This window comes from Malus sylvestris, chromosome 6 (genome assembly GCF_916048215.2).
Source record: "Malus sylvestris chromosome 6, drMalSylv7.2, whole genome shotgun sequence".
Classification (NCBI taxonomy): domain Eukaryota; kingdom Viridiplantae; phylum Streptophyta; class Magnoliopsida; order Rosales; family Rosaceae; genus Malus; species Malus sylvestris.
Genome location: NC_062265.1, coordinates 28204865 through 28222206, shown reverse-complemented (window position 1 = coordinate 28222206; position 17342 = coordinate 28204865). Strand labels below are relative to the sequence as shown.

The 17342-nt window shown below is 36.6% G+C and overlaps 1 protein-coding gene and 2 pseudogenes across 2 annotated transcripts in view; all 3 read right to left on the bottom strand.

The window, feature by feature from the left end:
- LOC126627275 (uncharacterized) overlaps positions 1-17342 on the bottom strand; it is an 83382-nt gene that overhangs the window by 29133 nt on the left and 36907 nt on the right. The gene's annotated exons all lie outside the window — the stretch shown is intronic.
- LOC126627273 (uncharacterized) lies at positions 888-2574 on the bottom strand (annotated as a pseudogene).
- LOC126627272 (uncharacterized) lies at positions 14226-16286 on the bottom strand (annotated as a pseudogene).

The following is a 17342-nucleotide window of genomic DNA, read 5'->3' as shown; positions in this document are numbered from 1 at the left end:
TATAAGCTAAGTAAGCCAGAACACCTGGGTCTTATTCTCCATCTCACTCTTTCAATCATCAAGTACTTATGAAGGCCTTTGCCATTTGGGGAAATTTGCAACGTATTGTTCAAGGGAACCATGAATGCAGCAGCTGCACTGCACAATTAACCCCAACAACAATCGACACGAAACTAACAGAGAAGGACCATATGCACCCCAACAACCATTACTTATGCGAAGTATCTACAAAACTCGAAAGACCAACAATAACTCAAAAATGCAGAAGCTTGCCTGCTCGAGGGCAAGATGTCTGTGAATAATTCACTACAACTGTCGATTAAAAACACACGCATACCCTCAAAGCAAAAACACCACCAGTTCAAGCAAATCAAATCAAAGCAAAACATCGATCCAAATCAATACGCACTGCACATATATGACATTCCAAGACGAGTACTTGCAAGGGACAGCCAAATGAAACACAGAAAACACTCAACAACAAAGCATATATATCCGCAACGACAACATAGTTATCTAGCTTAATTATTCCAAGACATTCGTGGGTCCACACCAACATATATATAACATAGCTATCTAGCTTAATTCTTCCTCCCTCCTCTTCTTCTTCTTGTTGCAGATGTGGGTTTCAAATTTTTTTTTTTTTTTATTTTTTTTGTTGAGAAAATTCAGGTTTTAAAAAAAAAAAAATTATTATTTTATTTGCCACGTGGCAGACATTTGCAGCCACGTTAGCATTTAACAGATCAATAGATGAAAAATGTAACGGATATATTATTTTGAAATAAAATAGTACTTAAGGTATGAAAGTGAAATGTTTTAAAGATGTTGTAAGGAATTGAAATAGACATCAAACCTGAAGTATGAAAGTGTAATTTACCCAAGTATTATATATCCGCGACGACAACAGAGCTATCTAGCTTAATTATTCCAAGACATACGTGGGTCCACAACAACATATATATAACATAGAACACTAAAATGAAACGATAATTCAACAGTTGTTGCATACATGCACCCAGTCCTCCTCAGCTTCAGCAATCAGCAAGTGGTATATCATCGAGCAAACAGGGGTGCAAGGGCGCATCCCCTCCATTTTCCTCAAGTAGTTTTTTAAAATGTGGGCAGTCATTAAGCATGTGGGTACCAATCTCATAACAATAAACACACCGAAGGCGAACAGCACGCCCCCACTTTACTACATAGCCCTTGCCAACCTGAGTTACGCCTTTTGGGAGCCGTTTCCTCCAGGGGCACATATCATACCAGTGGTCAGGCTCAGAGCAAATTGCACAACTAGACGGCATAGAAGAAAATGTGCCTGGCTTGATTATGAGTTCATCAGCTAAGCATGTGGGATTATTGTCCTCCTTGAGAAAAGTTGGAACAGTATCCTTCTCCTCAAGCTGGAATTGAGTCTGAGAGTCTTGAGTAGCCTCCACTTTTGTGAGATGAGTCGTTGGAGAGTCTTTAACAGAATCTTTTTCTTTATTCTTACCTGCATCTGTGTTTTAGAGAAAAGCATTGATACATTAATCAGTGGCGAACCAAAGATTTAGTTCAAAAAAAAAAAAAAACAAATTACCTAAATATGTTTCAACAAATTATGAGAGTGAGGACATTCGTAACTTGAGACCACTTCAATATTAGAAAGAGAACAAACACCATACCAATAACTAGTAACTGGTAAGAAACCTAAAATATGAAGTAAAAATTTTTGACCTTTCACAATTGATAGCATTTTTAATAAGTTAATTTACAATTATCCAATAATGCATTTTAGTTTTCAACGGTATAGATTTGTTTTATGTGAACGCACAAATATTAACCTATAGTCTTATTAGCCTACAAGCTGTATCAACTACATAGTTAAAGTTAACTCTTTGTATATCCAAGTGAGGGGATAAGCTAAGTAAGCCAGAACATCTGGGTTCAGGCCCTTACTTGTATTCTCGATCTCACTCATTCAATCATCAAGTACTTTTTACTACTTCATGCTCAATTACGTTCTACACAGGTAATAAATAGCTACTTGAAATATTTCTGCACGAGTGGCCGGCCAGGCCAAATCAAACAGAACTGCGATACTTAATTGATTGAGAAAGGAGTATCTAGCTTAGTTACACAATTCGGTTTAAAATTCTACTCAGTAACTGGGAAAACCATTAAAGTTGCAATACTTAATTGATTGTAAAATAAATCTCTAGCTATTAATAATTAAACACCGAAAAAAATTGGGACCCTAATTAAATTCCAGCACCGGAATCCTAAAAACATATGCAGCCGCAATTGAAATGCATGAAACCCTAATTAAACATAATGCTGCTGCTAATCTTCCTCCTCAAAAATCCTAAGAACAAAAATTGAAACAGATAATCGTCCTTCTCACAAACCCTATAAACTAAAATTGAAAAGCATACCAATACTAGGACTCTGAACCTCACCTCGGAGCTTCGTGGGTTGGGCCGGAATTGGACTCTCCCCCTCCGCGAGTTCTCCTGGTCCGCCTTCGAACCGGCGTTTCATGGTTTTGCGTTTGTCACAGAGAGAGAGAGAAGGGGGCACGAGTTTGGGTTTGGCGACAATTTTTGTTTATTTTTGTGAAGGAAGCCTTTAGGTACCGTTTGGTACTTGGGACGGGACGGAACGGATTCCGTCCCACGTTTGGTGCGCCTAAAAGGTGGAACGCACTGTTCCATGAGACGAGTTTTGGGTGAATTTTCATTCTGCCTCACCCCCTGGAACGACTCGTTCCACATCCGTGGAACACAAAATTATAATACCTCCGTCTCCTTCTTGTTCCTCCTTGTTTCCATCCGAGGGCATCTTTGCTCCCTCTCCGTTCCGTCCCGTCCTGTCCCGTCCCATTCTGTCTGTCTCGTCTCGTCTGCATACGAAACAATACTAACGGATCCCATTTAAAAAAAAAAAATAGGAACATCTTTTTTATCATTAGATTTGGCTTTAATGAAATTCTATGCTTGAGATTCTATGACCTGAGATTTAATCTCAGTTACAAAATTTCATTAAAGCCAAATCTAATGGTCAAGAGAATGTTCCTTTTTAAAAAAAAAAATAAGGATCTCTTCCCTTAAAGGACCTGTTTTTGTGAAATAGTTTTGGGGATGGTTAAACTTTCAAGGATTTGACTATAATACCCTTCACACTTAACAGATTATGCTTTCTTTTACTTAGTTTCTATTTATTTATTTACTTATTTTGCGTGTAAAAATAATCATTGACCGTTTGTCAATTCAGAAAATTCTCAAACGCACAAAATGCGTGTCTTGTGTTTTTTTTTTTTTGTGGGTAAATTGCATTTTATCCTCTTAGGTTTCGGTGCAATTGCAACCTCATACAACATCTTTAAAACATCTCAATTTTATACATTTACTATTATTATATTTCAATTTCATACAACCATTACAAAGTCTGTTAAATTAACCGTTAAATGATGACATGTCAAATATGAGGTTTTCATTTGTGCTGACGTGACTACTATATTTGTGTCACATGGCTAAACGCTCAATAAAAAATTTAGAATTATTCAAATAATTAATTAAAGAAAAGTAAAAAGAAAAAAAAATGAAAAACCAAAAATCTCCTTCGTCTTCCCCACCCAAGCCCACCCTTTCCCCCATTAATTATGCACCTTCTCAAACCCAAAATTTGCAAAAAATTGACCTTTCACAATTAATAGCATTTTTAATGTTAATTTACAATTATCCAATAATGCATTTTAGTTTCAACGGGATAGATTTTATTTTATGTGGGCTCGAGTGGGGGTCGAAAGGGGATTTTTGGTGTTTTTTGTTTGTTTGTTTGTTTTTTTTAACTTTTCTATAATTTTTTTTTTAATTTTTTTAATTAAGTGTTTAGCCACGTGGTATAAATGTGGCATTCACGTCAGCACAAATGAGGAACCCATATTTGTCATGTCATCATTTAACAGTTAATTTAATAGACTTTGTAACGATTGTATGAAATTGAAATGTTTTATAGACGTTGTATGAGGTTGCAATTATATCAAAACTTGATGGGGTAAAATGTAATTTATCTTTTTTTTTAACAATAGTATTAGACTAAGGGAGAGGCGGGGAGAGAGTTCTTACAATGGGTTTGCCATAATAATGTGATTCAACTTCGCCTTTGGCAAAAATTGAACCTAAGACTTCTCACTTACAAGTGAAAAAGAATATCACTACATCATAGTACTAAGTGGCAAATATGAGGAAATTATAAACAAAAGAAAACCCACAAAACTTTGAAATATCCAAAAAAAGAAAAACAATGCAAAAAGAATTAAAATAAAATGAGGAAAAGTAGGAAGTAGTTGATAACTAAATTACTATATTGTTTTTAAATTTATATGCATTTAATTAGGGTAAATCAGATAAATAGTCATGTGCTTATAAGGTATTCGGATAATAGTCTATTTGGTAAAAGAAATTCTGATATATACCCTTGTGGTAAAATCTCTTCCCCTCTGGACCTCTGATTCGCCTTAATCGTTGAACCCAATTTGTCCAATTCTTGCATTCCAACCTAGAAACCCAGTTTCCATCGACTCTTGAGATTGACGACAATCACCCAACACAGAAAGGAATGCTCTCCAAATCGATTCCCAATTTCCCACACCCTCTCAGTTTGGTTCTTCAATTGCCGTTGTTTGTTGTTGTGATTGAATTCCTCTTTTACGAATTCCAATTCTTGTTTTTGTTTTCAATTGTTGTTGTGATTGAATTGGGTATTCTCTTATTTGGATTTTGTTTACTATTTGAACTGTTTAATTCGTGATTTGTTCTATGCCAATTCAAATTGACCGTGGATTTGATTGGTTTGATTCAGTTCTTGCATCCAATTTATTAATTTTTTAATGTTCTTGAATTGTGCGAAGAAAATGTGGGTTTGGTAGCAATTTTGCATAAGCATTTGAGATATTGTAACTGGACCTCTAATTTTAGCAATTCTTTGATTATATGTTTGATGGGTAATTTGGTTTCGTATCAATATCAAAATGCTGCTTTGGTAGTAGACTGGAAAAGAAACCAGACACCTTTAACTTAAGCTTTCGACGGAAGAGGCTTTGAACTCGGATACAATGAGATTAATACGAAGAGGCCCTCGTCACGGAGGCAATCGATCACATGTGTGTAAGCATTTCTATAAAACTTATAAACCACAACCACAACAACTGGACACTAGGGTTACGATACAATTGCATCATGCAGAATATAAAGCATATCAGAAACTAATTACAGAAACTAATTACAGAAACACCTACTTGTGTTTGATGCCATAATTACAACGCAAGTCAGTCTTCTACTCCCACTACTCAATAGCTCCCTTACTGTATGAATAGGTTTCAGTATTTCTAGGGTTTTTCACGTATGGGAGCAGGGACTATAACTTCATATATATATCACTAGGGTTACACAACCAGCCTATTAACAGTTGTGTATCCTTATCGCCTTAATAATGAATGAGTCCTATCATGATTAAACATCTTTGCATTCAATCCTTATCAAAATTGCTTTAAGTTAGTTGCATGAAATAAGACTCCATAACCCTTACGAAGTTGAGACCAACTATACTATCTGCGTCACAGTTAACTTGAAAACCAAGCTAACTGTTATTCAAGTAATATTAACTAACACTCATTGTCATTCACAAGAACTTTACATTCTCCCACTTGAATGTCAATGAGAAATCTCAACTCATAAGGATTCATGGTGATCACTGAGCCTTCAAAATTTGCAACCAACTTTTCTTGACAACGGGTCACTAAAAATTTAATGTCGAACCAAAGAAAACAAAAAACAAATTGGTATGTTCTTTGCACTCCATGATTACAAGCACATAAAACTTAAAGCACAATGTTGTCATCAAAGTCATGATATCAAGAGCCATTAACCAAAAACAACAGCTCACAACATAAGAACAAAAGCTATCAGAATAAAATATGAATGAGAATATCATAGCATATTAGATGCTGTCTGCAGATTGAATAAAACTACTAAGGTTCTGAAGAACAACCATACATATATATAAGCATACCTATCACAGTCAATTGAGTACTTACTCCCACTCATTAGCTGCTTCAAAGGTCTCTTTAACACCCATGTTGAAAACATGGTTCTTAAATACTCCCACTGGTAGGGCTTTAGTCATGGGATCGGCCACCATAAGAGTTGTGCTTATATGCTGAATGTCGATGCTCCCTTTCTTAACTTCATCCCTCACCTTCAAATACTTCATGTCCATCAGCCTGTTTGCCAAAGATCTCTTATTGTTTTTAGAGAAAAAAACAGCTGCTTTATTGTCACAAAATAGCTTCAATGGTCTGTCAATGTTGTCCACAATTTCCAATCCTTTTATCATATTCCTCAGCCATATTGCATGTTTGGTTGCTGTGTAACAGCCAATGAATTCAGCTTCCATAGTTGACGATGTTACCGACTTTTGCTTGGCACTTTTCCACAATATCACACCACCAGCAAGTAGGAATAAATAACCATTAGTAGATTTCCTATCATCGATACATCCTGCCAAATCTGAATCAGTGTAAGCTACCAATTCTAATTCATCGACTTGACAAAAAACAAGCATGAAATCCCTGGTTCTTTTGAGATATCGCAACACTTTCTTGGTTGCAGTCCAATGAGCTGCCCCAGGATTTGACTGAAATATTCCCAGTACACTTACTGCAAATGCTAAATCCGACCTCGTGCATACTTAAGCATACATCAAACTGCCCACAAGTGATGCATAAGGTTTGGTCTTCATGCTATCCTTTTCCAGATCATTCTTAGGACTTTGATCATTACTGAACTTATCACCCTTCCTAATTGGTAATTCACCGCTGGAGCAATTTTCCATGTTAAACCTCTTGGTTATTCTGTCAACATACAGTCTTTGAGAAAGTACAAGAGCTTTCTTGCTTCTGTCTCTAATAATCTTAATTCCCATAACGAACTTGGCTTCTCCTAGGTCCTTCATATCAAAACGGTTGGCTAGCATCTCTTTGGTTGATTGCAGAAGAGTCAAATCTGAGCTAGCAATTAAAATATCATCAACGTATAAAACTAGGAATACAACTTTGGAACCACTTATCTTGAGGTACACACATTCATCCATCTTATTTTCCCGAAAGCCAAATGATGACATGACATGATAAAACTTTTTGTTCCATTGCCGAGAGGCTTGTTTCAATCCATAGATGGATTTATTTAATTTGCAGATCATGGATTCCTTCCCCCTTTCAACAAATCCTGGTGGCTGATGCATATAAATGTCTTCCTCAATATTGCCATTGAGAAAAGTGGTCTTGACATCCATTTGATGCAGTTCTAGGTCAAAATGAACAGTTAGGGCTAGAATCACCCGCATTGAATCTTTTGTAGACACGGGAGATAACGTTTCATTGTAATCAATTCCTTCCCTTTGAGTGAAACCTTTGGCTACCAACCTTGCCTTATGTTTGTCAATGTTGCATTGTGAGTTTCTTTTGGTCTTGAAGACCCACTTGCAACCTACTGTTTTTGTAACACCTGCAGGTTTTGGCACAAGACTCCAAACTTTGTTTTTCAGCATTGAATCGATCTTTTTCTCCATTGCTTGGTGCCATAGGGATGCTCTCATACTTGTGATGGCTTGGTGGTATGTTGCAGGGTCATCTTCATCTCCTAGGCTGAATTCTGCTTCATTTAAATATACAAAATCTGGAAGCACATTAATTTTCCTAGTTCTTTGGGACCTTCTGACATTTCCAGCAGCCAGTACTTCAGTTGGCACTTCATTTTCTTCAATGGGAATGTCCTGTGATTGCACATTTATTTCTTCATTGATGGCACTATTTTCAGTGACATCATTTGAAGCTGGTTCTTGAGCGCATGCATTCGTAGTCGGTGCTTCAGTATTCATTTCAAGTGGAGCTATCACGGTTGGGAGAAATGTCACTGTTGGGATTTGCATTGTGGCTTCTTGCTGATCATGCAAAGAACTGATATTGTTGCTCATTTCTTCGAACTCAAAAGGCTGTGAATTAGTGGCAGATGAACTCAACTCCTCATATTCTTCTATAAACTTTGCATTGTGAGTTTCCATTATTCGAGACTGACCATGAGGAAGGTAAAATTTAAACCCTTTCGATTTTTCTGAGTAACCAATAAACCTGCAACTTGTTGTTCTTGAATCAAGCTTCTTCTCATTTGGATTATAAAAACGTGCCTCAGCTTTGCAACCCCATATGTGAAAATGATTGAAGCTTGGTTCTCTTCCAGTCCAAGCTTTAAAAGGCACTATTGTTACTGACTTACTCAGCACTCTATTGATTATGTAGTTAACAGTTTTCAAGGCTTCCCCCCACAGAAACATAGGTAATCTTGATTGTGCAAACATTGATCGAATCATATCTTTTAGGGTCCTATTCCTCCTCTCGGCCACCCCATTCTGTTGTGGAGTCCCTGGGGTTGTGTATTGAGCAACTATGCCATTGTCTTGAAGGTATGTAGCAAAGGGTCCTTTGTGCTGTCCAATTTCAATGTACCTGCCAAAATACTCACCACCTCTATCAGATCTTACTATTTTAATGTGTTTTTCCAATTGTTTTTCAACCTCTAACTTAAAGATTTTAAAACAATCCAACGCTTCAGATTTTTCAGAAATCAAATAAACAAAAGCAAAGCATGAAAAGTCATCAATGAAAGTGATGAAATATGTCTTTCCACATATAGTTTTGTTTGGAAAAGGTCCACAAATGTCAGTGTGAATGATTTCAAGTAAGTGTTGACTACGTGTTGAACCCATTTTCCTTGTGTTAGTAAGTTTCCCTTTAAAACAATCTGTGCAGATTTTGAAATCGTCAAAATTTAATTGGGGCAACAAGTTTTGTTTGCTCAAAGTGATGATTCTTTCCTTCGAAATGTGCCCCAACCTCTTGTGCCAAAGCATAGAGGATTTTTCAGAAGTGAGCAGCCTTTTAGAACCAACACTTTGAACATTAAAACATTCATGCACATATGGACATTCCATTTGCCACATATCAGTTTGTAAATGAGCAACACCAAGCAAGGAATTCATATTATTTGATTCGAAAAACCTTACACTTTCATTGTCCCCAACAAAAGAAATACCTAACTTAACTAATTTGGATGTAGAAATTAGACTCCTTCTCATTGAAGGTACATAAAGCATTGGACATAATTCCAAAATAAAACCAGATGACATAACTAATTTGACACTACCAATGGACTCGACAGCAACCTTGCTCCCATTCCCAACATAAACATTGTAGACTTCATTGTTTACTTCCTTTGTTTTTGAGAAGCCCTGCAAAGAATTAGTTATGTGAATTGAACATCCAGTGTCAAACCACCAACTTTGAGGAGGAATAAAAATTAAATTAGACTCTACACAGATAAAAACATTTATTATTTTACCTTTCTTTGTAAGCCAATTTTTGAAACCGACGCAATTCCTTCTTAAATGACCTGTTTCTTTACAAAAATAGCATTCCTTTTCCTTTTCCTTTTCTATCTCAGTGTTCACTGGTTTGAGTTTGACAGATCCCTTAGAAGTGTTAGCATTTTTAAAAGAAGAAGAAATTACATTCTTCTTCTTCTTACCAGCAGTAAAAGTTGAACTAGCATTGAATGACTTGGACCCTTTCTCCATTTGCACCAGGTTCACTTCACCAGTTTTGTCAACCCTAAGTCGTTCCTCCTCTTGCATACACATTAAGATCAGCTCATTTATACCCCATTTTTCTTTCTGTGTGTTGTATGAGACCTTCAGCTGACCATACTTAGCAGGTAGTGAGTTTAAAGCCATATGAACCAAGAATTGATCAGTCATAGGTACCTCTAAGTCTTTCAGCTTCAGAGAGAGATCGACCATCCTGAGAATGTGCTCCCTCACACTCCCTGTGCCATCAAATTTCATGGAGGTAAGTTAAGTGAGGAATGTGCCTGTCTCTGCCTTTTCTGATTCTTTGAATTTTTCTCCAACAGCAGCTAAGAATTCCTTGGCATTATCAAGCTTTGGAATCCCTCCCTTGACAGGTTGTGCCATGGCTTTAGTCATAATCATTAGGGACATTCTGTTGGTTCTTTCCCATTTTTCAAATTGCGATTTCTGATCAGCCGTGCTCTCATATGTTAAGGCTGCACGTTTGTCTTCTCTCAATGCCAAGTCAAGGTCCATTAGACCCAAAACTATCTGTACATCCTCTTTCCACTTCTTGAAGTTGGAACCAGTAAGGGTTTCAATGCTGTTGAAGTTAAGGGAGGTCATATGTGGAGCTACAAAATACAAAATTTCCTTGATGTCAGTATATTCAATCTGCACCTTAACAGTTAATGAGGAAAACTTTCACATAATGTTTTCCCTTAACAAGCATATGAACACAGCAACATCTTTAGACAGATGCTGTTCATATTAATTTTGCATAGCTGGATAATAAGATACAAGGTAAATTTACATGTTTTCAACACTTTTGAGCAGATGAATAATGTAATCTTGTCAATTTCATGTTCCACTATACATTGAATCATTTAAACAAACTGAATAATAAACACTTTTGAGCAGATTATCATTCAAATGCTTTTAAACGAGTCACCACATCAATATGTTTGATTCACAGGTCAAAACAATGATCTAAACACTTTTGAGCATAATAGGTATTGTTTTCTTGTTTTAGTTGTTCATACGTTATCATTATGATAACATGAACCCTATAGTCTTCGAGTAGTCATATCTGCCATTGTTAGAGAATCTCTTCCTAATAAAACTTGAACAAACACATCATTATGATATAAAGTGTATGTATATATATATATAACCAGTTTTAATGAATGTAAGCATGCATCAACATTAATAAGGAAAGCTCTATTAGATATGACAAAAAGTTTGCAGCGGAACGACCAAGATCTTAAACATAATAATCATTAGTGAAAGATTTAGAATGAACCCTAGCCATGTTAGGTGGCTCTGATACCACATGTAAGCATTTCTATAAAACTTATAAACCACAACCACAACAACTGGACACTAGGGTTACAATACAATTACATCATGCAGAATATAAAGCATATCAGAAACTAATTACAGAAACACCTACTTGTGTTTGATGCCATAATTGCAACGCAAGTCAGTCTTCTACTCCCACTACTCAATAGCTCCCTTACTGTATGAATAGGTTTCAGTATCTCTAGGGTTTTTCACGTATGGGAGCAGGGACTATAACTTCATATATATATCACTAGGGTTACACAACCAGCCGATTAACAGTTGTGTATCCTTATCGCCTTAATAATGAATGAGTCCTATCATGATTAAACATCTTTGCATTCAATCCTTATCAGAATTGCTTTAAGTTAACTGCATGAAATAAGACTCCATAACCCTTACGAAGTTGAGACCAACTATACTATCTGCGTCACAGTTAACTTGAAAACCAAGCTAACTGTTATTCAAGTGATATTAACTAACACTCATGGTCATTCACAAGAACTTTACAATGTGCACAAACAAAATAAATATTGATTCATATGAAACAAAAACAGTTTGTCACTACTTATCAAAGCATCCAAAAGCAAAACAAGGATATTTGAGCACTCGTCTCTTTTCCCCATTTTACAGAAAACACAGCATCAGCGAAGCAATTATAAACCTTCCTAATCGAGTCGCCAGCTCTCACTTCGATTGTTGTTTTTCTCAGCCATACACACACTCTTTCTCCTCTACCCCAACACTCACAGATATCGATTCGTCACTTCCCCAAGTTCTGATTTTTAAGCCGCACCGCACCATCTTTTTTCCTGTCTCTTGACATCACGATTCCGCTATATTCGGCCCCCATCTTTGTTCCAGATTCAGCAAGAGGTTTAATCTGGCAGATTGAAAAGGTTGGCGTGTACACTTGTTACTTTCACTTGATACACTGACTCGATATATATAAAAAACACAGCACAAATACAATAAGTCCTAATATTCATATTGAACTAAAATGCCTAAGAGAAACTAAAGATATATTTCTGCCCCACGACAACAATTCCCTTTCCCCTCCTCCCATAAAAAAATTCCGATTTCCAATTCAACCAAACATATATCACATATAAAACTAAATTCTCATATAATTTTATAAATTTGCTACAGTCAAAAGCTACTCTTACTCGAGGATGAATAAGAGTAGCCATGCCTGGAGAAAGTACGTAAAAGTTTACTTCCACCAACCAAAAGAGCACAAACCTGCAAAACCTAGAACTTGTTTTTAGAAAAAAAAAAAAAAAAAAAAAAACAACTTTATGAGGCACTTTCACATATATGTCGATCTCATATATGCCATCACTCGATTTAACATACAAGCGTGAAAATTAAATACGCAAGTACTAACAGAACTCTCCATCACGAATATCTGTCCATATTTGAGAATTCCAAAAACCCCAACAGACATATATAGAGTGAAAAAGAACACAATAAACCTAATGAACTCAAATGGATTAGGGTAGAGATATTTATCTGCAGACTCATGACACCTTAACTTGCATATCATAAGTCAAGCAATTATTTCCCTTAGGTGATGACAAGCATAGCCCAGTGACAGACAGGTCCTATGAATATGCCAAAATATGTGATACCTCATTACAAAGGAAAAAGAATATCTAAGCCTAAAATACTCTGGACACTTAACCTGGTGAGATAACCAAACATTCAAAATAGTAAGTCACGAGTAACTTCAAGGGCAGGAAGAGGATAAGCTAAGTAAGCCAGAACACCTGGCCTGGGTTCAGCCGTTCAGGCCCCCTTGTATTCTCGATCTCACGCTTTCAATCATCAAGTTCTTATTACTAACACTTATACTTCATGCTCAATTACGTTCTACACAAGTAATAAATAGTTACTTGTTCTACACGAGTGGCCGGCCTGCCAAATCACAAAACTTTTGTTAGTTCTAGAAACCTGATAAAGTCGAAAGCTAGACTTGTTGATCAAGGAAAGCTACACTCATTGATCAGTACTCAAACTCGAGGATGAGTAAGAGTAGCATTGTTCTATATATTGGAAAAAAGAAATGTGACAGTTCCAAGCGAAATGCTCAAGATCTTTGTGTAATTGTGCGAAAAAAAGTTTGGGAAAATTTCAAGGGTTGATGAAATGCTTGTTTCGAGGCAGAAAAAGAATGAAAATATGCTGGTTTCATTTGTGTTGCTGCCTCCCTCAGCTCTCCAGAGCTATACCCCAATGGACAAGCTTTGCAAGAGGAAACATTCGCTGCCGAATGACGTGGACTATTACATTGAACTTTTCTGGTTGAATTTGTTTGCATGTTTGACCTTTTTTAACATGGCAAGCCACTGTTGGTCCACTCCTTTCGGACGCATTGTAGTACAAAAACATAGTCCTTGTCTGAAAATTTGATTTGCCCTGCTCGTAATGAAAAATAATGAACAAAGAGCAAGAAGAAAGAAAAATGCACATATTTTCCATACGACAATTTTTTGGGATCGCAGACATTATAAATTTTATGTAAGAGCTGATTTAATTAGATAGTTATTGAATATCTTCTTAATCAACTAAATACGACCCTTATTTGATGACAACAATAAAAAAAAATTGCACATTTTTCTAAACCATTAGTAAAAGCAACTCACTCGAAAACGCAGTCTATTTTCATAGTCTTTACGATAATTATCTTTTGCATAAATAAATATAATAAAGACGAGAATTTTATGTTTAATCGACTACTCAATCTTTTTCTACTCAAGAACTAGTACTACTTGTTAGTTGTTTTCTTGTACGATCAGTATTAAATCACCAAAGGCTTTCAATGAACTATTGAAGCTATCGAGAGAGTACCAAATGCTGACAGTGACGAAGGTTACCGATGTCTCATAATATTTCCTTTTTCAATTTAGGGAAAAAAAGAAGAAGATTGTATGTTTGTTGTATATTTAAAATATATTTTGAAAGGACAGAAGATATTTTCCCCTTCAATACAATTATGAAGGCTTTGGCCATTTGGGGAAATTTGCAACGTATTGTTCAAGGGAATCATGAATGCAGCAGCTGCACTGCACAATTAACCCCAACAACAATCGACCTGAAACTAACAGAGAAGGACCATATGCACCCCAACAACCGTTACTTATGCGAAATATCTACAAAACTCAAAAGACCAACATTAACTCAGAAATGCAGAAGCTTGCCTGCTCGAGGGCAAGGTGTATGTGAATCGCTCACTACAATTGTCGATTCAAAACACACGCACACCCTTAAAGCAAAAACACCACCAGTTCAAGCAAATCAAATCAAAGCAAAACATCGATCCAAATTAATAGGCGCTGCACAGATGATTCTCCAAGGCGAGTATATGCAAAGGACAACCAAATTAAGCACAGAAAACACGGAACTATCTAGCTTAATTATTCCAAGACATACGTGGGTCCACAACAACATATTTGTAACCTAGAGCACTAAACTGAAACGGTAATTCAAAAGCTGCAGCACACATGCACCCAGTCCTCCTCAGCTTCAGCAATCAGCAAGTGGTATATCATCGAGCAAACAGGGGTGCAAGGGCGCATCCCCTCCATTTTCCTCAAGTAGTTTTTTAAAATGCGGGCAGTCATTAAGCATGTGGGTACCAATCTCATAACAATAAACACACTCAAGGAAAACAGCACGCCCCCACTTTACTACATAGCCCTTGCCAACCTGAGTTACGCCCTTTGGGAGCCGTTTCCTCCAGGGGCACATACCAGGAAAGTGTCCATACTCAGAGCAAATTGGACAAGTAGACGGCATAGAGGAAAATGTGCCTGGCTTGATTATGAGTTTAGGACGGGCTAAGCATGTGGGATTATTGTCCTCCTTGAGAAAAGATGGAAGAGTATTCTTCTCCTCAGGCTGGAGTTGAATCTGAGAGTCTTGAGCAGCCTCTACTTTTGTGAGATGAGTCGTCGGAGAGTCTTTAACAGAAATTTTTTCTTTATTCTTATCTGCGTCTGTGTTATAGAGAAAATGTACAGATACATTAATTAGTGGTGGACCAAAGATTTAGCTCATGTGGGGCATAACAAACAAAAACAAATTAACTAAATATGTTTCAACAAATTATGAGAGCGAGGACATTCATAACTTGAGACCACTTTAATATTAGAAAGAGAACAAACACTATACCAATACCTAATAACTGGTAAGATACCTAATATATGAAAGTAAAAAAATTTGACCTTTCACAATTAATAGCATTTTTAATAAGTTAATTTACAATTCCCACTCTCACACTCTCAGAAATATAAGAGGTCGCACTTGGTGCGATGGCAAGTGCCTTTGCCCATGAGCGGTAGGTCTCGGGTTCGAAACTTGGGAGCAGCCTCTCCATAAATGGGGGTAAGGCTAGCCGACATTCACCTCTCCCAGACCCTGTGTAAAGCGGGAGCCTTGTGCACTGGGTACGACCGACACTCTCAGAAATATGAAACACGTTTTCAATGGAGAACTGAAAAACTGCTACTCTCCCCATTCATACTATTCTCAAACACAACATCATAAAAGAAACGAGAAGTTCGCGAGGGAAGATGAAACTAAACGAATTGCAATCCCTATGTGGGTGGGTAATTCCTACAGGTATGTCTCAGACTTTCCTCCCGATAGTTCTTAAAGTTCTAAAAGCTCTGTAAGTTCTGCTTTAACCGTGTAAGTATTATCTTCCCAAGTTCTATAAGTTCTGCTTTAATTTTGTTGACAGGAGTTAAAAAGAATTTCGTGTTTCTGACATCTGAAGCAGCAAAAGCAGTCCTCAAGAAGACAGTGTGATACTTAATTGATTGAGAAATGAGTATCGAGCTTAGCTACACAATTCGGTTTAAAATTCATTGTAAATTAAATCTCTGGCTATTAATAATTAAACACTAAAAAAAAAAATTAGGCATCAAGTCAAGCAAAACCTTAAAAACAGGGTGCAGATTGCAACAAACATATGCAGCCGGAATTGAAATGCATGAAACCCTAATTAAACATAATGCTGCTGCCAATCTTCCCCTAAAAGCAAAAATTGAAACAGATAATCGCCCCCTCACAAACCCTAAAACCTAAAATTGAAAAGAATAACAATACTAGGAGTCCGAATCTCACCTCGGAGCTTTGTGGGTTGGGCCGGAATTGGATTCTCCCCCTCCGCGGATTCTCCTGATCCGCCTTCGAATCGGCGTTTCATTGTTTTGTGCTTGTCACAGAGAGAGATGTTTGGCGGCAATGCTTATTTTTCTGAATAGTTTTGGGGAATACTTAAACTTTCAACGATTTGACTATAATACCCTTCTCGTTTAACAGATTATGTTTTCTTTTCCTTATTTCTATTTATTTTGCTTGTAAAATTAATCATGGTTAAATTACATTTTACGCTCTCAAGTTTGATGTCAATTGTAACTTCATATAATATTTTTAAAATATTTTAATTTCATACTTTCTTTTCAGTTTCATACATCCGTTAAAAAATCTGTTAAGTGATGACGTGACAAATATAGAGTCCACATTTATGTTGATATGAATGCCAACCTTGCACCCTGTGAATTAAAAATAATGAAAAAGGATTAGTTAGTAAAAAATCAATTTAGGTTTTAATTAAAAACTTTAAAAAATTGAAAAGATGATCTTGGGCAAAGCTTGCCCCAATAACCCCATCTCATCCTCAACTCCATCCCATTTCCTCTGCTTGTCTGCAACCAAAAATTTGATTCTTGGTTTGGGAAGCTTCTTTCGCCGCCGCCACCTCCTTGATTCGAGTCCATCCCCATATGCATGTTCGTCTCTAATAAGTCCGTCAACGACATCCTTACCGGCTTTGTCGTCCCCGACACCGCACCCTGCATGGGACTACTTTCTATAAAGTGCTTTAGGTGGCTCTACTACTTCCATCTCTCCCGATGACACGTTATTTCCCATTTATTCTCCCCCCTCGTCGACTTCCTCCAACTCTTTATTATGTTTAAAACTAATTAGAAAAAGAGACAATTGTATGAGGTTTGAATGAAATATTAAAAAAAAGTATGTGAATGAAATGTTTTAAAGAGGTATGAAATTGCAATTATACTCAAGCAAAAATGGGCAAAATGTAATTTACCCTTGTTTTTAAATTTATATGCATTTAATTATTAGTGCTACTAGAAGACCAACCTCATTGTCCTATTTCACCACCCCATTATAATCTCACTCACTATAAAAATTAAAATTAAAATTAAAATCCTATTTTTCCACCCACTATCACTAGTAAAAAAAACACTTTGCACGACGTAGGTCCTTCGTCGCGCAAAGTGAAAAAAACGTCGTGCAAAATTTAG